This window comes from Rhinatrema bivittatum, chromosome 2 (genome assembly GCF_901001135.1).
Source record: "Rhinatrema bivittatum chromosome 2, aRhiBiv1.1, whole genome shotgun sequence".
Taxonomy (NCBI): Eukaryota; Metazoa; Chordata; class Amphibia; order Gymnophiona; family Rhinatrematidae; genus Rhinatrema; species Rhinatrema bivittatum.
This window is the reverse complement of record NC_042616.1, coordinates 495,631,170-495,656,682: the sequence shown is the minus strand read 5'-3', so window position 1 is coordinate 495,656,682 and position 25,513 is coordinate 495,631,170.

Here is a 25,513-nt window from a genome sequence, read left to right as displayed (position 1 = left end):
ATAAGTCAGGACAATGCCATCTATCTTTCAGAAAGAAACTGAAAACCTGGCTGTTCATCCAAGCTTACAGTTGATAGAGCCTCTAGCAACCAATATTGTCTCTTTCACCTTTCTACCCATTCCCTATCTCCTCCTTCCCCCCCCCACCCGCCCCATTCCCTGCCCTGCCACCCCCCCCCCCCCCACTTACCTCCCCTGTTCCTCCCTTTCACAGGAAATTTTATTCCTAATAATTGCCTATGATAAATCACCAGCTGAATTCTTTAACCTTTTGTTAACCTTTATTTGTCTCGCTACTTAACTGTTTTTGTTAATGACTACTTTCAGTACTCTACAGTTATAATATTTTGATATCTTTCCTGTCTTCCAAAGCCCATGTTTTTTGCTCCCTGTTTAATGTAACTTTATCTTCTATACAGTTGTTAAATAGTTTCCCCTTGTTCCATTGTAAACCGGTACGATAAGACTTGGTCTTGAGCATCGGTATATTAAAAAAAAAACAAAAAAACTTAAACTTACTTAAAATCCTGGATGTACATATAAAGGGAAAGCATTGGGAATATCTCATCTCCTGGGAGGGATACGGACCGGAAGAGAACAGCTGTGAACCTGCTGCCAATATACTAGACAAGGAGATGCTACATCATTTCCATTTCGCTCATCCTAGGAAGCTAAAACCCCCTGGGAGGGGCCCTAAGAAGGGGGGTATTGTTGCACCCGTCGGTCGCCGGCAGCTGTGACCTCTACTGCTCACCTCTTTTCTTTCCTCTGCTTCTAGTCTGGGGAGGAGAGCTGTCTCCGCTTCTACATGCCGATCTTCATGGCGTTCCCGGGATGGTGTGGGAGCTCCTATCAGCCATCTTACTTCCGGGGTAACCTAGGGCACGTTTGGCGTCACGGCATGTGACGTCATGCATTGAGCGGCCCAATCGCACGTACAGGGGCCGCTTTCACCCGTGCAGGCATCCATCTTCGCCTCCAGGAGGCAGGGGAGCCGCGATCGGGGAGCCGCGATCCGTGTCCGTCAATGTCCATCTCCGGAGGAGGGCTGTGAAAAAAGTAAGTCACTTTGTTGCTTTACACTGCCAGTCCTCTCCCCTCCTCCCGGAGGACGGCTGCTTTTCGCGCCTTGCTTCAGGAGGAGGGGAGAGGACTAGCAATCCCGAGCGTACCGTAGGATTGCCTGTCCTCTCTCTCCCCGCTCTCTCTTGCAACTTTTATTTTTTTCACTTTTTCGCCTTTTTTTTTTTTCCGCTTTCGTTGCTTGCTTTGGGAGGAGAGGAGAGAGGACTGGCAATCCCGAGCATACCATAGGATTGCCTGTCCTCTCTCCCCTCTCTCTCTTGCAACTTTTATTTTTTTTCGCTTTTTTTTTTTTCCGCTTTCGTTGCTTGCTTCAGGAGGAGAGGAGAGAGGACTGGACTGGCAATCCCAAGCGTAGGAGAACCGTCCACTTCCTGGTACCTGTCATTTCAAATGTCATTTGAAATGACAGATACCGGTACCAGCGTGTCCGTGAAGCGATACTGTATAGCGCTCTATACAGTAAAATGGGTTGCGCAGGCCTAATGCTTCACGGACGCTTCTTACCGTAGACGCAGCTTGCATTTTTTTAAATTACTGTATAAAGAGCGTCACTCTTCTTTTTCAGTCAATCTGTGATTCTGTGAGCACGCAAGCCCAAAAGGGAAGAGAATGCAAGCTTTGTTTTCTTTTGTTCAGCAACTGCCCTATATATTGGTGATATAATTGGACATCTAGATTAATAAAATCTCATACAAATTGCTATAAGAAGGAAGGAATCAAATTAATCAGATTAGTCTGAGTTTCCTTCTGCATTCTCTCAAAGATCAACACATGAATGGAGAAGAATGGATGTAAATGGACAATGTGCTCAATGCCCCATTCTCTCAGGATTCAGTAACATCAGTGGTCATTTTCTAGGTTTGAGTCAGCAGCAGCCTCCACCTTACAGTTTTTCCCAATGGAGAAAAGGAAGCAAGTTAAAAATGATCCCAGCAGGCAGAAGTAGTTGAATACAGGCACCGAGGCAGGGAGAGCAGGCCCTCGAGGAGCGAGTTCATTTTTTTGTTCAACAATATACCGGTATGTGAATTCTTCTTCATGGAAAATAAGACATCCCCTGAAAATAAGGCCTAGTGCATCTTTGGTAGCAAAAATTAATATAAGACACTGTCTTATTTTTGGGGAAACAGGGTAGGTGTCTGAATCCGTAAAAGTATGGTAGTAATCCTCAGTATGCAGAGTAGAGATGTGAATCGGAACCGAAATCGGTTCGGATTCCAGTTCCGATTCACATGTGGATTTTTTTTCATCGGGCCCGATCGCGGTTTTGTTTATCGGCTGCGCCTGAGCCAATAAACAAAAAACCCACCCGACCCTTTAAACTAATGCCTTAGCTTCCCCCACCCTCCCGACCCCCCAAAAAACTTTTTACAGGTACCTGGTGGTCCAGTGGGGGTCACTGGAGTGATCTCCTGCTCCCGGGCCGTCGGCTGCCACTAATCAAAATGGCACCGATGGCCCTTTGCCCTTACCATGTGACAGGGTATCCGTGCCATTGACCGGACCCTGTCACATGGTAGGAGCACTGGATGGCCCGCGCCATCTTGTACTCCTACCATGTGACAGGGTCCGGCCAATGGCACGGATACCCTGTCACATGGTAAAGGCAAAGGCTATCGGCGCCATTTTGATTACTGGCAGCTGATGGCCCGAGTGCAGGAGATTGCTCCCGGACCCCTGCTGGACCACCAGGGGCTTTTGGCAAGTCTTGGGGGATCCTCCTGACCTCCACAAGACTTGCCAAAAGTCCAGCGGGGGTCCGGGAGTGACCTCCTGCGCTCTGACCGTCGGCTGCCAGTATTCAAAATGGTGCCGATAGCGTTTGCCCTTACTATGTCACAGGGGCTACTGGTGCCATTGGTCAGCCCCTGTCACATGGTAGGAGCACAAGATGGCGCCGGCCATCCAGTGCTACTACCATGTGACGGGGTCCGGCCAATGGCACAGATACCCTGTCACATGGTAAGGGCAAAGGGCCATCGGCACCATTTTGATTAGTGGCAGCCGATGGCCCAGGAGCGGGAGATCGCTCCAAGAACCCCCACTGGACCACCAGGTACCTGTAAAACGTTTTTGGGGGGGTCGGGAGGGTGGGGGAAGCTAAGGGATTAGGGTCGGGGTGGGTTTAGGGGTTATTTTTGTATGCCGTTTTTCCCGCCCTCCCCCAAAACGATAAGAGAACCCCCATGATCAATATCGTGGGGTTTTTCTATCATTTTGGGGGAGCCCACAATTTCTGACGATTTTGAAAATATCGTCCGATATTTTCAATCGCCCGAAGCCCGATTCACATCCCTAATGCAGAGTAGTTAAATCTTAAGCGGATTGTGATGAATTGCAGGAGGATCTTGCAAGACTGGAAGATTGGGCTTCCAAATAGCAGATGAAATTTAACGTGGACAAGTGCAAAGTGATGCATATAGGGAAAAATAACCCTTGCTGTAGTTACACAATGTTAGATTCTATCTTAGGAGTTACCACCCAGGAAAGAGATTTATGCATCATAGTGGATAATACATTGAAACCATCAGCCCAGTGTGCTGTGGCAATCAATAAAGCAAACAGAATGTTAGGAATTAGTAAGAAGGGAATGGAAAATAAAACAGAGGATGTCATAATGTCTCTGTATTGCTGCATGGTGAGACCGCACCTTGAATACTGTGTGCTTTTCTGGTCACCGCATCTCAAAAAGGATATAGCTACTTTGGAGAAAGTGCAGAGAAGGGCAACCAAAATGATAAGGGGCATGGAAGAGCTACTCTATGAGGAAAGGCTAAAGAAGTTAGGGCTGTTCAATTTGGAGAAGAGATGACTGAAGGGGGATATGATAGAAGTCTACAAAATCATGAAAGGACTTGAACAAGTTAATGTACATTGGTTATTTACTGTCTCAGTTAAAAGAAGGTCCAGAGAGCAAGCCATGAAGTTAGCAAGTATCTCATTTAAAACAAATCAAAGAAAATTCTTTTTCACTCAGCGCATAGTTAAGCTCTGGAATCCATTTCCAGAGGATGTGGTTATAGCAGATAGTGTAACTGGGTTTAAAAAAAGTTTTGGATAAGTTCCTAGAGGATACATCCATAAACTGCTATGGCGATAATTAATAAGCAATAGTAGCTTGTGATCTATCTAATATTTGGGTACTTGCCAGGTTCTTATGGCCTGGATTGGCCACTGTTGGAAACAGGATAATATCTTGATGGACCCTTGGTCTGATCCAGTATGGCATTCCTTATGTTCTTATGTGTATTGGCTTTATTTCTTAAGAGAAGACCATATAAACTCTTAAACTCCTGCTATATTCTTGCATTTTGTTATTATCATTTACAGCTATTTTATACTTAGACTTATGTTAACCCTACTCTCTTCAACCTTGCTCTATGTAAATAGTTTAATTTGTTCCAGTTATTATGCACTCTACCAATTTGTTCTATGTAAATGGTTTAATCTTATTAACTATGCTATTCCTTTAATCACAATGTTCTTTGTAAACCTATACTATATAACCACTATGTTCCTTGTAAACCGATATGATGTGCAAAACAGTAACTGGTATATAAAAACCAATAAACAAATAAATAAATAAGACCAGTTTAGATAAGAATCAAAGACTAGGCTTTGAGGAAACCACATCAAGCAGGTAGTGAATTTCATCCAAGTGTCATCAAGAGTGAACCTTCCATCAAGGTAGGCATAAACAATGTCATGGCATAAGGGATAGTTATCAGACGTGTTAGTAGCAAAATCTGGAGACATGGAGGTGTTGGGTTACAGCTGTAAGTACCAGTCAGCCAATTCATGGACATTCAAGAGCATAATTGGGGTAAGTGGATGGTAGACTGGTTTATTCACTTGACAGACAGCAGATGGGTGATAGAAATCTTTACATTTAACAAGAGTGAGATTAATTGGGTGAGCTATTTAACATATTGGTGAAGTCAATCACTGCAGCAGGCATGTTAGTGCAAAGCCAGCACTAAGTGAAATTGAGACAAGCACTGATTGAATTAAGTAATTTGACAACCTGATTATGACGGTAATGATGTATTATACTCATGGCCCCGCGTTCGGCCAGCTGCATCTCCTGGCTCCCTGCTGTGAGCTCAGGGGGGGTCCTCCCCGCTGGCGGCCCTGGCTCTGGCCTGCCAGCGTGCAGGACGCTGCCACCGCTGTCTGCTGCCTGACCTCCTCCTAGGCACACGCGCGCGTGCCTAGGAAGAAGATTTAAAGGGCTCGCTGCGGGAAAATGCCGCCGGCCTCTTCCCCTGATGTCAGAAGCTCTGCCCTATATAACAGGGCAACAGTTGGTTTCCCGATGACTTGGCAACAGGTCTTCCTTGTGCTTCTTTGCTTGCTCCAACTTTAGATCCTGCTCCTGCTTCCTGTTCCTGCTCCGCCTGCCTGTTCCTGTTCCTGTGCCTACCTCTGCCTCCCTCTGCCTGATCCGGACCCCACTTTCTGTTTTCCCTTCAGACGGATCTCCCTGGCTTGACCTTCAGACTGGACCTCACTTTGCTTGTTCTCCACCTGCCCCAACCTTCGGACTGGACCTTACTTCACCTGCTCGCCACCTGCCTTGGACCTCAGACTCAGACCTTGTCCTGCCTATCAGTATCTCTGCAGGGGCTCCACCTAAGACTAGCTGGCATCGGTACTCAAGGGGGCAACCTGTGGGGACTGACGGCTGGTAGTGGCAAAGCTCCAGCTGGCCCCTGCTCACCTCAGGTCTCGCCTCCTTGCATTGGTGACCCGTGGGAGCTCAACCCACATGGACAGCTTCAGCACCAACCTAGGCCAAGGGTCCACAACTGCCATCCAGGCATAACATAATGCAGACCAGAAAGTTCAGCAGTCATAAGAATCAGAAACAGAAGCACTGACATCATCTTGACCATGGACTTGGATCTTGCAGCAAGGTGAGACAGCAGAGTAGTCCCAGGGATCCATCTATGAAATTGTCAGGAGATGAGTCATGAGCTATTTTAAAGTGATAGCTGGATAGAGTGTGATCCTAAAGGCACTTCAGTTCTTTGAGGATCCTATGAGACAGCACCTGACTCCAGGGGATACCTGGCCATGTCAGGACATGAGTGAGGACTAGATGTCTCACTGGCTGTATTGAATTCCTCCAGAACCGGGAATGCCTCACTTCTGTTGAAGAGGACCATGGGCTCTGGATTGTAAATCTATTTACAGTGACTGGCATATACCTAATGATAAAGTCCCTGTAACTTCAAAGCTGAGTGACTGACCAGAAACACTTGGCCTTCCCACCTAGGTCTCAAACAGTTCTTTCTCTGGACCACTTTACTTTTATCAAAGTCACCAGGTTGGACATACTCTGGAGGTCAAGAGCAACTTTCTGGTGAATCTTCTTGATCTGCTGATGTAGCCGTGAAACATTCTGCAAAATCAGTTTGTCTTGTGCAACGTTCATGTCTACTGGGAGACTTGGCATGGAGAGCACAGGCATTGGTTGGCCCATGAATATCTTGTGGGGGGTAAGGCCATGTTTTCAGTTTGGCATGTTTCTTATATTCATGAGAGCAGCTGGGAGAGCAAAGGGCCAATCAAGGAAGTCTCATGAGTGAGATAGATGAAATTGCCCAACTTATTCTTTAGAAATTGATTTACATATTCAGTGGACTTTTATCCCCCAACACCTTTCACAGTTCTTATATCACCCTTCCTGTAAAGTGTGTATCTCTATCACTTTCAATTGTCTCTGGAAGTCAAAGCAAGGAATGACTTCAGTTAACAGTGATGGCATCATCTTTAATTTCAGGAAATGCTTTAGTCCACCCAATAAACATACAAACAATATGCAAAATGTATCTCCATTTTAACACAGGTGGCATAAAAATAAATCCATTTTCAACTTAACAAAAAGGTCCCATGGGAGGCATTTAGGTGCATTGGTGCAACCCAAAGACCTTTATCTATGTTTTGGACTGCACAGATACTAATACTACTGCCCCCCCCCCCCTCCCTCCCACTTCACATGCATGGAAACTTGTAGGATCCAAGCAAGCAAGGAAAGGCATAATGATGAAAGGGACCACTAGAAGTCCATTGGGACACTGCATGAAACCATCATGGGGAAGGAACACAATGTTGACACCTCCACAAAGAGTGATCTTCAGTAATTTCATTACACAGAAAAAGATCAGAGACAAAAATCTGGTCCAGTACCTATAGAAGGAAGCTAGTATCATTAGAGGGAGAAAAGGTTTGAATGTCAGAGAGGGCTACATGTATATGCAAGAACATTCCTTCGAGTTTCAAAGGTATCCGCAGTCTTATTTGAAGAATATTTCAGCACAACAATCTGTGAAAGAAAAACAGATTATAACAATAGTGCCAAAATTATATAGTACATTTTGTTATCTCAGGGAAACAATATAAATGAAAGATACTGTAGTTAAGAGAGAGGCCCCCAGTAGGAAACTCTCTTTAAAAAAAAAAAATTCAGCTAAGCTCACCTTCAAGATAAAGCTAGATGAAGTAGGAGGTTACATAACAGCTGAAGAGAAACAGGGCATCAAGTCACTTTTTTTTCCGCAGCCATTAAGGAAACAGAACTTGAAAAACAAACTGTATCTACAATGTTTCTTTTTGTTTTTTTCTTTCTTGCAAATAGCTTGAAACCCAAAAATAAACCTCAGAAAGATTTCATAATACCACAAGTCAAGGTAATATCCTAGCCGTCTCAAATCCCTAGTGTATCAGGAAGCAGTCTGGAGATAATTTATGTGATTTATACTAACAGCTTTTGTTAAAATGTAGTTTATGTTTAAGAAATTACATGTACGTGCATATATATCTCACCATAGATGAGTACCTTTTCTGGTATATTGAAAATTATATGAAAAGTAATTATAGAAGAGGAAACTAATACTTTGTTACAATTCACTGTGTTTTATGACAGGATGTAAATAATTATGATAAATACTTCCTTTCCCCAGAGTGAGGAGATTTTTCTTCAAGGAACCAGGAAGAACAGTATATGTTTCATCCTGTCACAGCTAGATTTTTAACAGTTTTTCAGTCATTGAAATCAAAAGCTGTGCTATGTGTGAAAGAGACCTGAAAAGAAAAAGAGCTGAGCTCATAAACAAACCTATATTTGACCATGTCAAGCTTTTAATAACACTTTCAATACTTTCCAGGGTTAGGACTTCAGCTTGATTGGGGCAGCAACATTAGACCTAGCCCAGCCTCATCATATCTATCAAGAGATCGAGTTCAGGAAATCGGATACAACAGAAATAATTTGAAGGACCAATTCTATGCAAGTTTATATTGCACAGAGGTATTCTAGCAGCAGAGATGTTCCTGAATTAGGATTAGAGTCAGGAAAGTGAAAATAGACCCTGTCTGTTTTATAGTACAGCTGTATCAGGTCGATCCAGTAAGGCCGCGGTAAAAACAGTGAGGTAGTGTCAGGCGCACCCTTCCTCCCCGCACGCACAGTTCTCTTCACTAACTCCCCGATACTCTCCTCTAATCGCATGCAAATGCATGCCGCGGCTGTGAAGCGTTAGGGAAGGGTTATGCCCGCGCAACCCATTTTACTGTATAGGCGCTGTAACAGCGCCTATACAGTAACCTGGGTGCGCTGGTACCTGTCATTTCAAATGACATTTGAAATGACAGGCACCAGGAAGTGTAAAAAAGTTTAAAAAGTGTAAAAAACAAAAAACCTGTGTGTTATATAAAAAAATAAAACAATTTTAAATACCTGTCGGAGGGCCGTGGGTCCAGGCGGCCGGTGGGCGGCGGGCAGCCATCAGCGGCATCCGGTAGTCCCTTCTCCCTTCCTCCCTCCCTCCCCTGCCTGGATGAGCGCCAAAATCGCACGGGCGGGTCGGCAGCGGGGGGGGGGGGGGGGCGGCAGCGGGGGGGCGGCAGCAGGATCCGGGAGCGGCGGGTAGGCAGCAGCGGGGTCCGGGGGGGCAGCGGCAGCGGGGTCCGGGGGTGGCAGCGAGATCCGGGGAGCCAGCAGCGGCAGCATGTTCGATCGGGCAGGCAGGTAGGTGGCAAAGTAAAGATGGCCGCCTGCACGGGAAAATCGTGCAATTGGCCGCTGAAGACGTGACGTCACATCCCGTGACGCCAAACGTCGTGACGTCACGTCTTCAGCGGCCAATTGCACGATTTTCCCGTGCAGGCGGCCATCTTTACTTTGCCACCTACCTGCCTGCCCGATCGAACATGCTGCCGCTGCTGGCTCCCCGGATCTCGCTGCCACCCCCGGACCCCGCTGCTGCCTACCCGCCGCTCCCGGATCCTGCTGCCGCCCCCCCGCTGCCGCCACCCCCCCCCCCCCCCCCCCCGCTGCCGACCCGCCCGTGCGATTTTGGCGCTCATCCAGGCAGGGGAGGGAGGGAGGAAGGGAGAAGGGACTACCGGATGCCGCTGATGGCTGCCCGCCGCCCACCGGCCGCCTGGACCCACGGCCCTCCGACAGGTATTTAAAATTGTTTTATTTTTTTATATAACACACAGGTTTTTGGTTTTTTACACTTTTTACACTTACCATAGCAGGCCCGAGCCTTGCTACTTTTTCGTTTGTTTTTTTTTGCCCTGGTCCCGTCCGGTCTCCTGCAGCCCCGTCCGGTCCGGACGGGGCTGCAGGAGACCGGACGGGACCAGGGCGGGTAAGCAATGTTTTTACCCTACACTACACTACACTAACTCCTACTAGGGGGAGGCGGTAAACTAGCAGGTTAAGGCCGCGGCAGAACAGCGGGTTACGGAGGAGATAATATCAGCGCCCGTTACAGTATCGCAGGGGAATAGCTAATTCCTTCATTATACAGCTTTTTCGTTCATTTACATGCCGGGTGCGGAAAGGGTTATGCGTCTGTTTTCAGAAGCGATACGGACGCGTGAAACTGGAGACTGTATCGCCGAATTGCCTTGCGCGCCCGAATTGTGCGCTACGAGCACGTTACAGACGGGCAATCCTCGAGCGGACGATACTGGATCGACCTGCTAGAAAGTCACAGTTTAAGAACTGGAGAGGAGAAAAGGAAAGAATGGGAGATCTCAAAGTTGCCTCAGCATCTTCTAGATTAGTTTAGCAATTACACCCACAATCTGAAAGCTCTGAGAATAAAGCAAATTATCCTCGTGAATAACCAGAATGTAAGAATGTACTGTGGAGACATTAGAGTTTCAAGCTGTAGTTTTTGTACATTCTCCACATAATATAATTTTGAAAAAGTTACTGCTCTTTTTTGACTCAGGAAAAATCTCTAAAGCTGCTTTAAACAAACAATCTTTCTCATGGTTTGTAGGAGAATCTGTTAGGTATGTACATCCTGGGGTGTAAAACAAGCTTCAACATGTAGCAAGGAGTTCTTAGTGATAAGGGGAAGATACACATTTGGTGTGTCAGAGGTAGTATGTGCACTAGGAATGCTTCTAAGGAGGTACATAGGGAGTTAGCAGGCTGATAGCCTAGGTATACCACACAACACTCCATCCATTCCACTAAATCAGGGTGAGAAAGTCTCGGGGGAGGGTCAGAGGCAATTCTTCCAGGGAGCATTGTCCCACATCTAAGGCTTGCTATGCCTTGGAGTTAACTGGTTAACTTTATCGGGATTTTCAGCTGCAGCTGACCAGCTAAAGATGCAGCCCAAGATCCATTTAGATCTAACCACATCAAACTTGTGTGGCTGGATTTTAGACAACTATTTGAATGGCTGCACGTAGGCAGACACATTTAGCCAACTAGCATTGAATATCACATTAGCCAGCTAAATTGGAAAACCTATTCTAGACATTCCCCAACCCAGTAGCTTTTTGGTCTGGCTAAATCTGTGCACATAGCAATTATGTGTTGACAGATTTTGGCCAGATGGGAGATGGATGGGAATTTTTAACTGCCTACATTTATGTGGTTAAAAGTCAGTTTTAACTACATAAACCTTTTGAATATTGACCACTACACATTTTTGCTTTAGAATCTCCTTTTTGGATTTGGGTTTTAGATTTAAACTTGCCTTTTCAAAATCAAAATTCAAGATGGGTTACAATTCGAGTATTGTAGTTATTTCCCTGCCCAAGAGGACTTACAGGCTAAGCTGAACCTGAGGCGATGGTGGGTGAACTGATTTTGACATGTTAAGTCAGAAAGGTGTGCAACTGTATAATGCACTTGTGCCCAGAAGCAAAGCTTCTACTAACAAGCACATCTGACTCAGAGGCCAGAGCAGCTAGTGAGACTGGAAACTGACCAGGGTCATTGAAGTGCTCTGGCACCATTCAAAATGTTCCATACAATCAACAAACAAACTATCCAGCAGTGAATTAAAAACTGTAGGTGTGACCAAATGTTGGTCCTTACCCCTAAAATGTGGTCAAATGTTTGTCCTTTCCCTAAAATACCACAAATTATCTTCTCAATCCATACTTTTACTCGACTTTTCAGGAGAAAATGCACACATCCTCCTTTTATACCATGCCCAGTGCTTCTACCACACTCGCTACCGGCATGATGATCACTCTCCCTGCACTTATGCTTCCTGCTCTTCCATGTCCCTGAACTCCACTAATGAGGCATTAGTCAATACTGAAACCCGTCATGATCCCTTTTGTGCAACACCTTTGGAAATCAGGCATATTTTTTTTTCTAATGTCCCCACCAGCCCTAGTTTTTGGAAATGTTTCTTCCTTCTGCCTTCCCCTGGTGGGGATTCATGCACTTTTGAAGGCCTGGAGTTCACCAATGTTAGCCAGTTAAACCATATGTCCAGCTTGGCATAGTCAGGCCATACTGAAAGTGTGCCTGACTGGCAACAGTCAGAGATATGGTAGATCGGGGCTAAGACTGGTCCAGTGCTTGGTCAACCCATTCAGAACAACTTACAATCTGAGGCAGCCATCAGGAAACAGTGATAGCAGCAGCAGCAGCAGCAGAAAATCTGCAAGGCAGTAGAAACCAGCAGAGCAGAGGCAACAGACAAGAAGAACAGAAACAAATCAATGGTGAGTGTCTCTGTGGAAGCAGCAGCAGAAACCGACAGGCAGGGGAGGAGACAACAAGCAAGGGTCCATTGCCAAGTTAATGGCATTCCTGAGCCACATATGACATCCCTGGGAGTTTGCATTAGAAATGTGATTGCATTCTGGATATTCAAATACTTAAATTAGGATGCTAACTCTCTCGCCCTTCCACTATCGGCAGCTTACTCTGGAAGATTCAATAGAATAAATGTGCACAAATACTGCTGAGGACTGGGGTCTTATGGAATCACGGCTAATCTGCTAAGGGCTCCTGCAGCTGATCAGACTCCATAGCACACGCCGAGTCAAAAGGCACAGACCTTGCCCAGAGCCAGCTATCTAGAATAAGGTTTTCTGGGAACAAACGGGCTGCATGGATATTTTGTGTAGTTTCTGTTTAATTAAAAACTATAGAGGTCAATATTCATGAAGTCGGCAAGCGGGCTAAAGTTAGTGGGATAACTTATTCCAAATATTCAGCAGAATAAACGTCCCTCTGAAGATACTTGCCTAATGTTATCAGGCTACATTTAACCAGATAATTTAAAAACCTAACCTTGAATTTATGCTTGAATTTAACTGGTTAGGTTTTTCATTTATCTGGCCTTCTATGGCTGGATAACTTGCTTCTTAAGAGACATCTGCAAAGATATCCCTTTAAGTAGCACTGCAAAGCCTGTGGCCCCATTTCTCTCCCTCCTCCCTCCTCCAAATTTCATAACTGGTCCTCTGGACCGTGCCCCTCCCATGCCTCAAAGCCTTCCTAAAGTGAAAATAATCTTGCAGGCACCGCAGGTGGGGATCTCCCATCCCTTTCCCCAGTTGTTTTAAAATTGAAATCGGGCTCCCCCCTTCACCCACCCACAATCTCTATATGTCGGGCCACCCCCTCACCCCCCCCCCCCCCCCTCAACTCTAAAAACCCATCTGCCGGGAGCGAGGTGTGTGCCTTGCCTGCTCCCAGCACTGCTTCTCTCAGAGCACCGCTGGAAGTGACGGGAGCGGGTAAGTGCGTACCTAGATTTAGAATTGGGGGGGGGGGGGGGGGATGAGGGGGCAGCTCGGGAAGTAGGAATTCTGGCTGGGTGAAGGGGGGGCAGCTGGATTTCAATTTTAAAGCGGAACCAGGGAACAGGGTGGGGAGCCCGACCTGCTTACCCGGCACATTTAGGAGGGCTTTGGGGGATGGGGGAGGGTGCAGGGCCCATCGGGATCATTTATGAAATTTTAGAGAAGGGAGGGAACAGGGCCAGAGGCTCGCTTTGTATCTTTCTTGTATTTTATTTTATTTTTTTATAAACTTTACAGTGCTACTTAACTGGATTTCTTTGAATATATCTGGTTAAGCAGCAAGTTATCCGGCTGCACAAGACCAGATAACTTTAGATCTCCCCTAAACAGGCCTAAGGTTAACCGGCTAAGGAGGCCAGTTACGACTGAAAAATCGGCTAAGTTAGCCAGATAGCTTAGGAACACCCAAAACCACCCTGGAACACCTCTTTTTTTTTTTATCAGGCTAAATTATAGGCAGATAATGACTTATTCAGCTATAATTTAGCAGATAAGTGGCCAAATATTCAAAGAGTTGCCATTTATCCAGATAGCTTGCGAGTTGTTCAGCTAAATGGCTGATGAGATGAGCTGCAAATCAGCCAAGGACTGAAGGGAAGAATATATTTTCGAAGAATTTAAGTGGAAGTGATGCATTAACAAGCCTTGAAAAGTGAAATTGTGGAAGGTAATCAGGATAATGCCTCAAGTGACAATAGAGATGAGGGTGTCAGTATCCTTGCATCTTGTTAAATACATGAAGAGTGTGCCAATAATTTTATGCAATTGTAAGTGACTTGTTGCAATACAGGGCAAATTAATGTACCATGTGGGCATATACTCTATTCTATATTCCAAATTCAGTGACTCAGTTTTTTACACATGGATGATCAATATTTTCTTTCCAACCCACTCATGTGAAACAGTAGCCGCCACTAAAAATAAAATATATAATATGACCATATAAACCATGCAGCTCATAAAGCAGCTGAAGAGATACAAAAGGTGGCATTAAAGCAGACAACTGAAAATGTTACAGCTGAGCATAAATGTTAAGAAAAAAACGTCATGCTCCTAGTGCAGTATAGCCAGGTGCTACTATTTAATCTGGAACCCGGCCTCATAAACACAGGTCTTCAGTAAAAATCTTATGGGAAATCCAGGGAGGAGGTAGGGAGCCAGAGCCTTCCAGGGTTCTCTTTTTCCAACTCTTTGTGGGAAACTGCAGAAGGGAATTCAAAGGCAACATCTCCCTGAGTCAGCTTCTGTGACTTCAGGGAAGATTTTGGATGCCCAGCCATCTCCTTAGGTTGGCCCTTCTTATAGCCCCATAGGAGGAAGATTCAACACATCTTTAAAAATGTCCTCCTCCTTTCCACTTTCATGCATCCGGTGGCTGTGAATAACTAACTTTCTTTATCTGGGCATTCGGACAAAGCCAGGCTCTCAGGCTGGAACCTCCATCCTTTCTGGGACTGTAATCTTTTATCGTGCCATCGGTCAGCTCAGGGATTCAGGAGCTCAGCAACCAGCTCAGCAACCAGCCTGTGCTCAAGAGCCTAGCTGAGGGGCAAATTGATTTAAAGAGCTGTGGTGTACAGCTGTGGTACAGCTCTGTCCCTACAGAAGTGAGCGGGGGGAGAGAAATAGGGAAGTAATCCAGGCCTTGTTTTTCTCTGTTCCTGCTGTCTGGACTTTAAAACCCTCCCACCCTGCCCCTCACCCACTATCACTGACGATACGCATACAGGTCAGGTAACAGTAACCGGCACGGTGCGGCAGTTACGGCCATAAGCCACTTTGTTGGGCAGGCTGGATAGAGCATTTGGTCTCTGTCTGCTGACATTGCTATCATACTATGTTATGCTTCTGAAGTATTTTTGAATCTGTATTTTCAAAGTGGTTCAGCCTATCCAGAAAAAAGGAGCCTCCTGAGGGTAAACTGTTTACTGCTAATCTTGTTGTAGCTCAGGTAATATCTGCCCCCCTGTCTGTGATTTACTTGTGGATGGGACTGTTATGAATAGTCTCTTCTTATAAATAAATTGACTTGATTTTGGGATCCACAGATCCTGGAGTGGTCTGATACTCATTACATCAGCTCCCACCTTCTCTAAGAAGTGAAAGAGAGGTATCCTACATCTGTAACTACACCGAATTCTCCAGAGAAGGATTTCCCTTGCCGTAGAGGGATATGGTAAACCCTTTCAGCAGACTGATTCACTCCGTTGATCTGTACAACTATGACTTTTAAAAACACAATTGCTAATGTATGGTGATTTCCCCAACATGAGGCTATGCTTCATTTTTCAAAACAGTTTACAACACATGCAAATGCAGAAAACCGTTCACCATCTCTACCTGATTTAGAAGCAAGTCCCCCAGTTTTCTGTGATTTTTTTTTTTTTTTTGTGGTTGTAGTAAACGCTGTTGAATTTGTCCCTGCTGAAAAATTACAGGAAACTGTCAGCCCAGCAGGTTACACAGGAGCACAATAACTCTGAAACCCCAGAAATAAAGGTTAACCGATAAAAAACAAATATATATCAGGTGATAGTTTTTTTATAGAACTAACTTAATATATTTCTTCACTAGCTTTCGAGATCTAAAAGTCCCTCATTCAGGTCAGAATTCAAATGAGAAAAAGATGAAATTACCAGAAAGTATAAAGTAGTGTGGCTGCCATAGGTGAACCATAAAAGGTATTGCAATGATAGGGGGAAGGGGAAAGAGTGAGGAGGAGGGAGGTTGATGGGTGATCAGAAGACTCACAGACAATTAGCAGGGCTTGCTGGGGCCCCAGAGCAGGCCCAAAAACCCAAACTTAAGCATTAGAGATTTGCATTTATTTTTAACAAATGCAAAAAATTGCAATAAAGGAGTTTATTTTTGGTTTGTTTCAAATGCAATGAACCGGGCAAAAAAACCCTTTGAAAATAACCAAAAATTTGGCAGCATTATTGTATTTGTTTCTTTTTTTTTTAAATGGGCCTCGGGTGGCCCGGTGCCACAGCCTTGCCATGGGCTGGGCCCGACGCCGAGGCTTAGGGCCGGGCTAGGCCTGGCATCACATCCTAGCCCTGGGGCCTGCCCAGAGCAGGCCAGGGTTGGGGTCCTTCACAAGTGCTGGGGCTGGGGAGCTCCCACCCTGGCCTCCGCTTACCCCCTTCCCAGATCCTGTGTTGAAGCGGGCATCGCCTAGATAAGAAATTTTGACAGTGCTGGAGAAGAGCCAGCTGTCGTGGAACTTGTGGGCACCAACAACCTAGGAAGGTTCTAGAAGTCAAGTTTAGCCTTTTAGGCAAAAGGTTGAAATCCAAATATTCCAGGGTAGCATTTTCAGAAAATCACCCCATTCCATTTGCAGGACCCCAGAGGCAGGCAGAGCTCCTGAGAATTAATGTGTGGATGAAGTGATGGTTCAGGGAAGAAGGCTTTAGGTTTGTTAGATAACTGGGGTAACATTTTGGGGAAGGGGAAGCCTATTCTGAAAGAATGAGCTTCACTGTACCTAGGGTGGAACCAGGTTGCTGGTGTTATTTAAAAAGGAGATGGAGGCAGCTTTTAAACTAATTAATGGGAGAAAGCTAACAGTTACTGAGGAGCACAGGATCCATGGTGAGGAATCATCAAAGGATACTGGCAGAATATCCCAATAAAGAGGATATAATAGAGGCAGACGTAGCAGAAGCATATTTAAATAAAGAGTACACAGATATAAATTATTCTAAACTACCCATTTCAACTGCAAGGCAGGTTGTGAATACAATTTTAAAAAATACTTTGAATGCCAGACGTCTAAAAAATGAGACTGAAGAGTTGATATTTATATCACTGATTGGAGATGAAGACATAATAGACCTGGTGGAAGGAAGATAACCAATCGGACACTATGATACCAGTGTAGTGAACCATATGGTCATTCTACCAGTAAGACCTGGGTGTCAGCTAGATCAGTGCAGGCTAGTTATAGGGGGAGGTACCAGTCAAATGCAGCCTCTCCCTTTGAGGGTACTGGAATGGCCGCTCCCCTGGGGAAGGTTATAGGAGGTTTAGGAGGTGTCTGGAGGTTTTGCTTAAGTTTGGGTTTTTGGGCCTGCTCTGGGGCCCCAGCAAGCCCTGCTAATTGTCTGTGAGTCTAATAACATAAGAACATAAGAACATAAGAACATAAGAAATTGCCATGCTGGGTCAGACCAAGGGTCCATCAAGCCCAGCATCCTCTTTCCAACAGAGGCCAAACCAGGCCACAAGAACCTGGCAATTACTCAAACACTAAGAAAATCCCATGCTACTGATGCAATTAATAGCAGTGGCTATTCCCTAAGTAAATTTGGTTAATAGCCGTTAATGGACTTCTACTCCAAGAATGTATCCAAACCTTTTTTCAACCCAGCTACACTAACTGCACTAACCACATCCTCTGGCAACAAATTCCAGAGCTTAATTGTGCGTTGAGTGAAAAAGAATTTTCTCTGATTAGTCTTAAATGTGTTACTTGCTAACTTCATGGAATGCCCCCTAGTCCTTCTATTATTCGAAAGTGTAAATAACCGATTAACATCTACTCATTCAAGACTTCTCATGATCTTAAAGACCTCTATCATATCCCCCCTCAGCCGTCTCTTCTCCAAGCTGAACAGCCCTAACCTCTTCAGCCTTTCCATGTGTGATAAGGAAGAGTACAGTAGTGGGGGTTATACTCCTTCTGCTTAGCCAGGATGAAGAGACATCAAAATAGTAACAAATTAAGAAAGCTAATAAACTGGGCACCACTATAATAACAGGAGATTTCAATTACCCCAAATTTGATTTAGTATACATCTCATCAGCACATGCTAGGGAGGTAAAATTTCTTAATGCCATAAATGATTGCTTCATGACGCAACTGGTTTTGGAACCACGAGATCTAATCTTCACTGCAACACAGGATCTGGTGCAAAAGGTAATAGTGATGGGGCTTCTTGGCAATAGTGATCAGAATGTAATCAAATTTAACATAGCTGGACAGGTGCTAGCAAACCCAACTAAGATGGCCATCTATCTCTCTGCTCTTTATTTTACTTATTTTCTACAGCAACACTTCTAATTTTTGGATGCAGCTGGTTCCTGATTGAAGTGCAGTATCAGTGTTGTCCTCAGTTCAATGCTGCAAGGGATTTTTCCCCACTAAGCTTGCTCTTTTTGGAAAATGGGAACTTTTCTGCTGCCCGTGACAGTGACACACTTCATGGTGTCTGCCTAAAGGGAATGCGGCAAGTGGTTGAACAACTAATCGCTGCATGCTGAGCAGACAATGGAAGAGGTTTTTTCTTGAATAGGCTGTGGAAGACCCTGAACAACTGGAGCAGTGCCAGCCATTTGGTGAGCAACCCAGAGGAACAATGCTGAATCGGAGGAGGTGCTGGTGCAGCATTGAGTGAACTATGTGAGAGACGAGACTCTCCCTCCAGAGAATATTTTGGAGAAGGCCCATTTAAGTGCCCCTTTTCTTTATTTGAACACACTATTTGGATTGTATGCTCCTGAATGAGATAATTCTCTTTGAAGCCTAGACTGACCCTTTGAGAAAGCCGAGTGAAGTTATACATTTTGGAGCAGTTTATACTTCTTCTTTTGGCTTTTAAACTTGGACACTGCTACAGTCCGTCCTTGCTAGCATCTGCTCCTTCCTGGACGTCACAGCTGCAGGGCCGGATTTAGGCACAGGCAACACAGGCACATGACTAGGGTGCCAAATTCTGAAGACACCCAAAAACTGGGACTTTCCCTTCTGCTCTTTGATTTACAGGAAACAAGACCAATCTACCTCTAGTTATCTGCCTATGGATGCCATAATTTTAAATCTAGTCCTGCACAGCTGCCCTTTCTAAGTGTAACCAGTTTCCCATTTCGGTGCTTTATCCTAGGCTATGGGTCTAGGATAAAAGATATTTTTCCAGATCAGTTCATGCCTGAACTGGGGGAGGAAGATTTCTCTTCTGGAGCCCCTAGCACTATATCCACCACTATCTCAGTGACTACTTCACACTTTATATTGGAGATTGCCCGAAGGGATGCCCATCTTCCAGAAGGTGCCAGATAGTGAAAAATAAAAGGAGGGAAGCCAACACCAGGATAATAGCGAGATACCAGGAATCACAAAAGGGTCCAACCATCCCAATAAGTCCACATTTGGGTCAAACTCAATGATAACACTGGAGTCTATAATTAGTGTTCAAATAAAAAAATAGTCTTTACTGTAACTTAAAGAGGACCCAGGTCAAGATGACAAAAATAAGAATCAACATACATCCAATGATCAATAAAAAACAAATGGTTTCTCTGTGCATCCTTATTCTGCTAACTTCCTTTCTTGCTCTTGCACCTTCATCCTGGTTAAAAAATATCCTCACCAGTAAGAGTGGAATAACTAGTGTGTAGTTCCAGTTCAGGCATGAACTGATCTGGAAAAATATCCTTAAACAAAATATCCAAAAGAGGGTTCCAACAAGTAAAAATCTTCAACTATAACTCAACTATCAAAAACACAAGTCTCTTGAGTTAGTTTCTCAAAAGTCTACATCCTTATCTTCACTCTATTAACTGCTCGAATGGATCAAAAGATCTCTGTCCCAGCCCCTTGGAATATCAGGGGTATGCCCTTCCCTCAGTCAAAATCCACAAAAAATTCTTCTAAAAAATCTCTTCCTCAAAACCTCTGCCAAATGCTTGAATTGCCTTCTGTGAAATCCAAACCACTTTACCTTGAAATCCTGGGGAAATCTCTGATATTCAGTCCTCTCTCTATTGAAACCCTGGGAAAGGTTTCAGCGCCTCACTCTTCCTCTATCTCCTTCCCACTGAAGTACTGGGCATGCTCCATAAGACTTTATACCCCAACAAGCCTTTCCCCCCCAAAAGGTAGGGTTGTAACAATGGGAGGAATAAAAAATATCAGAAAAAATTAGATAGGGATAATATTAATGACTGGCGTATCCCCATCACATAAGTTTAGTATGACTGCCAAAGAGCATTCTACTACTGTGGCTAAGATGACTGAGAAGGGGAATGAATGCTCTGTCCTACAGATTACCCCTGGTCAGATGGTCCAGCTATGATATCTAACTTGGTTGCTCTTTTAAAATAATTTCAATTACTCAGGACTGAAATTACAGGCTCCGTAACCATCCTGCAAGTGGAGGTGAAAAACCTAAAGGAGAATGCGGAACAAAATGACCCGCATCTTGGTGAGCAGATCGATGGTGCAGCACATTTTTCTGAAAATATGAGGCAGAAGGTGGACCTTCTTGAAACTAAGCAGAAAGACTTGGAGAGCAGGCAGTGGAGATCCAACGTTAGAATCTTAGGAGTTCCAGGGAAAGATGACACTAAGAATGTGACAAGAATTGTTAGAGAAGTGTACATTGTGGTTGGTAAAGAAGGCCAACCTGACTTGAAGCTTGAGATTGCACGTCATATCCGGAGGGGCTGGAACTCCAGTGTTCAAGAACCCAGGCCAATAACTGCTTGCTTCCATTCTTTCTCAAATAAACAGCAGTTACTTGCCAAAGCTTGCAGCAAGGAGGTTAGAAAGTATAAAGGAGTGTCAATCAAAATCTATGCTGACTTGTCACCTTTTACACTGGAAAAGCATAAAGGGTCTACTCTAGGCTGCTCTCCCTTTTGCTTTAAATTAAGCAGATCAGAAATAGGAGGAGGGGGTTCCTTTCCCCTCAGTTTCATTCACAATTGCAAGGATTATCACTTGACCAGTCTGAAAGAGTGCTTTGATACGCCGGACCTTCAGTCAGGAAGAAATGCTGCTGAAGAGACTTCTGGTAGTGAAAATGAGCTGGCCTGGAAGGAAGGCAGCTTGAAAAGGAGGAATATATCTGTTAATGTCCACTGCTTCAAGACTAGTGAAGAATGGAAGGACACTTCTTAAGGAGACAGACAACTGCAACCTAATGCTTCCAGTGCATCCAGAGATGAAAGTTTCCTTACCTAGCTGAGTGGGGTTTTTTTTTCTGCACTGAATGTAAGGAGAGCCAGCGAGCTCCCGCTCTCCCGACGCGCACCCAGGCCACTCTCCAGGGCGCGTGATTCACTAAGGAAAGGTATGCAAATTAGGGCCCGCGGTAAAAAAGAAGCGCTAGGGACACTAGCGTGTCCCTAGCGCCTCCTTTTTGACAGAAGCGGCGGCTATCAGCGGGTTTGACAGCCGACGCTTAATTTTACCGGCGTCAGTTGTTGAACCCCCTGACAGCTACGGGTTCGGAAAATGGACACCGGCAAAATTGAGCATCCGTTTTCCAACCCACAGGCCAATTTTTTTTTTTTTAATTTTTGGGGCATCTGACTTAATATCGCCATGATATTAAGTCGGAGGGTGTACAGAAAAGCAGTTTTTTCTGCTTTTCTGTACATTTCCCGGTGCCGGCCGAAATTAACTTCTGCCTTTGGGTTGGTGTTAATTTCTGAGAGTAAAATGTGCGGCTTGGCTGCACATTTTACTTTCTGTATCGCGCGGGACTAACTTATAGGCTCATCAACATGCATTTGCACGTTGCAGGCGCTATTAGTTTCGGGGGGGTTGGCCGCACGTTTTTGACGCACTATTACCCCTTACTGTATAAGGGGTAAAAATAGCATGTCGAAAATGCACGGTCAAACGGGGGCTAATGGTACGCTCGGCCTGAACGCACCATACAAATCAGCCCATTATTTGCTATATACTTATGTCTTACCTCAGTTCTTTCTGTGGATTTGGCGTTTCTCTAGGATTAATGTATATGTTCAAAACTGGTACTTGGGCTTGGTTGATTTGTTGAGACTGTCAGGGAGGGATTTGTGGGGATTGAGTTTCATCTGTACCCCTAGGGATATACTTCTTTGTACTTCCATATTTGGCTGAGGGCTTAGATTTATCCATTGGCCTATTTCTACCTCTTTTTTTTCTTTTTTTTGAGGGTTATGAAGTTTGGAGTTTGGGTAGATTGGGGGAGTTTGTTTTTTCCTTTTATTGGGGGACTAGCATCTATGGGGACAAGACTTGGAAAGGGGGAGCTAGAATTTGTTTCTGGTAGATCTGATGTGCTGCTGTGGGAACCAGAGGCTGTTCACTGCATTTGGGCCTAGTTTTTTGCTCGTGTTTGGTGAAAGGACTATTCACCTTTGTTGGATTGTCTTTGCTATTTTTTTGGCATTGTACCTTTTTCTTTCTTTTAGAAATGTCTTTGCATTTGATGTCTTGGAAAGTATATGGCATGAATAGCCCCCATCATGAGAAAAATAATTTTGACTAATCTTCAAAAGCTTAAACCATCTATTGTTTGTTTGCAGGAAACATATTTTGCTGTTATGGGACAATTAAAGTTTCAGGGTAGGTAGGTAGAGCAAGTTTTTCTGCACTATTCAAATCCAGTAAGAGAGGGGTAGCTATTTTGATTGCCACAGGTTGCCCCTTTGTTAATGACAGGCAATGATTGGATACTGATGGTAGATATATTATTCTGAGGGGATGGTTGAACAGTTCTGTTGACTGTGGCTGTGTTTGCTCCAAATAGTGATTCTGTTCCATTTTTTTCATAATTTTATCAAATTACTTCACCTGCATGTTAAAGGCATAATTTGTTTAAGGGCAAACATTAATTGCAGTCTTTCACAAGAGACAGATCTGAAAATGCAACTTCAGATAAGTCCAGCACCAAAGCTAATAAATTAGGGCTGGTTGATGCTTGAAGGGTTTTATATCAAGGTGAAAAAGATTACACATTTTATTCTCTGGTGTATAAATTCTTTTCACTTATTCATTTTTGGTTTGTTTCAAGGGATTTAATTCCACAATTGAGATTCTGTAACGTTGGTTCAGTCCTGCTGTCTGATCATGCTCAGGTTCCTCTCTGCCTATCACAGCTTCTGGAATGTTATCCTCAGAGAACCTGAATTATGAACCAACAGCTGCTCATGGAGCCTGAATTTTTTTGGGGAAAATTAAGAGATAAATGGAATGTCTATATGGAGCTTAATTATGGCAAGGGGGTAAATGTCATGGTTATGTGGGATGTTGCCAAGACAGTTATGAGGAGAGAATTAGAGATGTGAATCATGTCCTCGATCGTCTTAACGATTGATTTCGGCTGGGAGGGGGAGGGAATCGTATTGTTGCCGTTTGGGTGTGTAAAGTATCGTGAAAATCGTTAAAATCGTGAGCCGGCACACTAAAACCCCCTAAAACCCACCCCCGACCCTTTAAATTAAATCCCCCACCCTCCCGAACCCCCCCCCCAAATGCTTTAAATTACCCTGGGGTCCAGCGGCGGTCCGTAGCTAAATCGGGGGAAGGGGGAGGGCAGGAAAACCGGCACACTAAAACCCCCTAAAACCCACCCCCGACCCTTTAAATTAAATCCCCCCCCAAATGCCTTAAATTACCCTGGGGTAGAGCAGCGGTCCGAAACGGCCTCCTGCTATTGAATCGCATCGTCTTCAGCAGGCGCCATTTTGCAAAATGGCCGCCGCAAAATGGCGGCGGCCATAGACCAACACGAGTCGACTGCTGGAGGTCGTTCCGGACCCCCGCTGGACTTTTGGCAAGTCTTGTGGGGGTCAGGAGGCCCCCCCAAGCTGGCCAAAAGATCCTGGGAGTCCAGCGGGGGTCCGTGAGCGATTTCCTGCTGCCATACGCGTATGGCCGGCGCCATTATCCGTACGGAAAACGATTCGCGGCAGGAAATCGCTCACGGACCCCCGCTGGACTCCCAGGAACTTTTGGCCAGCTTGGGGGGGGCCTCCTGACCCCCACAAGACTTGCCAAAAGTCCTGCGGGGGTCCGGAACGACCTCCAGCAGTCGAATCGTGTTGGTCTATGGCCGCCGCCATTTTGCGGCGGCTATTTTGCAAAATGGCGCCGGCTGAAGACGACGCGATTCAATAACAGGAGGCCGTTTCGGACCGCCGCTCTACCCCAGGGTAATTTAAGGCATTTGGGGGGGTTCGGGAGGGTGGGGGATTTAATTTAAAGGGTCGGGGGTGGGTTTTAGGGGGTTTTAGTGTGCCGGTTTTCCTGCCCTCCCCCTTCCCCCGATTTAGCTACGGACCGCCGCTGGACCCCAGGGTAATTTAAGGCATTTGGGGGGGGGGGTTCGGGAGGGTGGGGGATTTAATTTAAAGGGTCGGGGGTGGGTTTTAGGGGGTTTTAATGTGCCGGTTTTCCTGCCCTCCCCCTTCCCCCGATTTACGATTTTTTGACGATAAATCGGAGGAATTGGTATTGTATCGTGGCCCTAACGGTTTTTGACGATTTAAAATATATCGGACGATATTTTAAATCGTCAAAAAACGATTCACATCCCTAGAGAGAATACTTATCCTTGACCTCAGCATTACAAAAACAAAGACTGTTAGGGTTCCCGGCTGTTTGAGACTGCGACAGGATACCCTCACCTGGACTGGCAGGAGGGCCATGCCGGCTCCCCCTGTTGCCTTCTCCCATTGCCACCGAACACCTCGCACACCTGTACGGGGAATTTAAAGGGCCAGTGGAGGGAAAAATCTCCTTGGCCCGAGGAGATGACATCAGACGTGGTGGGTATTTATACTCTGCCCCGCCACCACCACTTCGCCTCAGCAACAGATCCTGCTCATCTTTGAGTGCGAATTGTCTGCGTTCCTGATTCCTGCTTTGATTCCTGTGTTCCTGCCTTGTCTCCTGTTCCTGATTGTATTCGTTCTAGAGAAGGCAATACATCTAGTGGTTTTGGGCCTACTCTGGCTCCAGACACATTCTCCCCGCATCGATTGGGAGACCTTACAGACTGCTTCCCGGGGGTCTCGCTGCCACACCGCCTGTATCCAAGAGGTGTCATGACCTAGGGCCCTCCTGGCCACTACTTCACTCGCCCTGCCACCACAATATGCTGAATTTGCAGATGTTTTCTCCAAATAAAAGGCGGAGATGCTACCTGAACATCGCCCATTTGACTGTGCCATTGACCTCTTCCCAGGCACTACAGCACCACGAGGACGAGTATACCCCCTATCGCTGCCAGAGACCCAGGCCATGTCTAAATATATCCAGGAGAACATCGACTGGGGATTCATTCTTCCCTGTACTTTGCTGGCTGGCACCGGTTTCTTCTTTATAACTAAGAAAGTCAGCTCCCTGTGCCCTGTATTGACTACCTCAGACTGAACGCCATCATCAGGAGAGATCAGTACCTGTTACCTTCAAGGGGTTAGAGTGTTCACGAAATTGGACCTCTGAGGGGCCTACAACCTTGTATGCAGAAGACCCGGCAATGAGTGGAAACTGCATTTAATACCAGGGACGGCCACTATGAATATTTGGTGATACCTTTTGGCCTTTGCAACGCCCCCG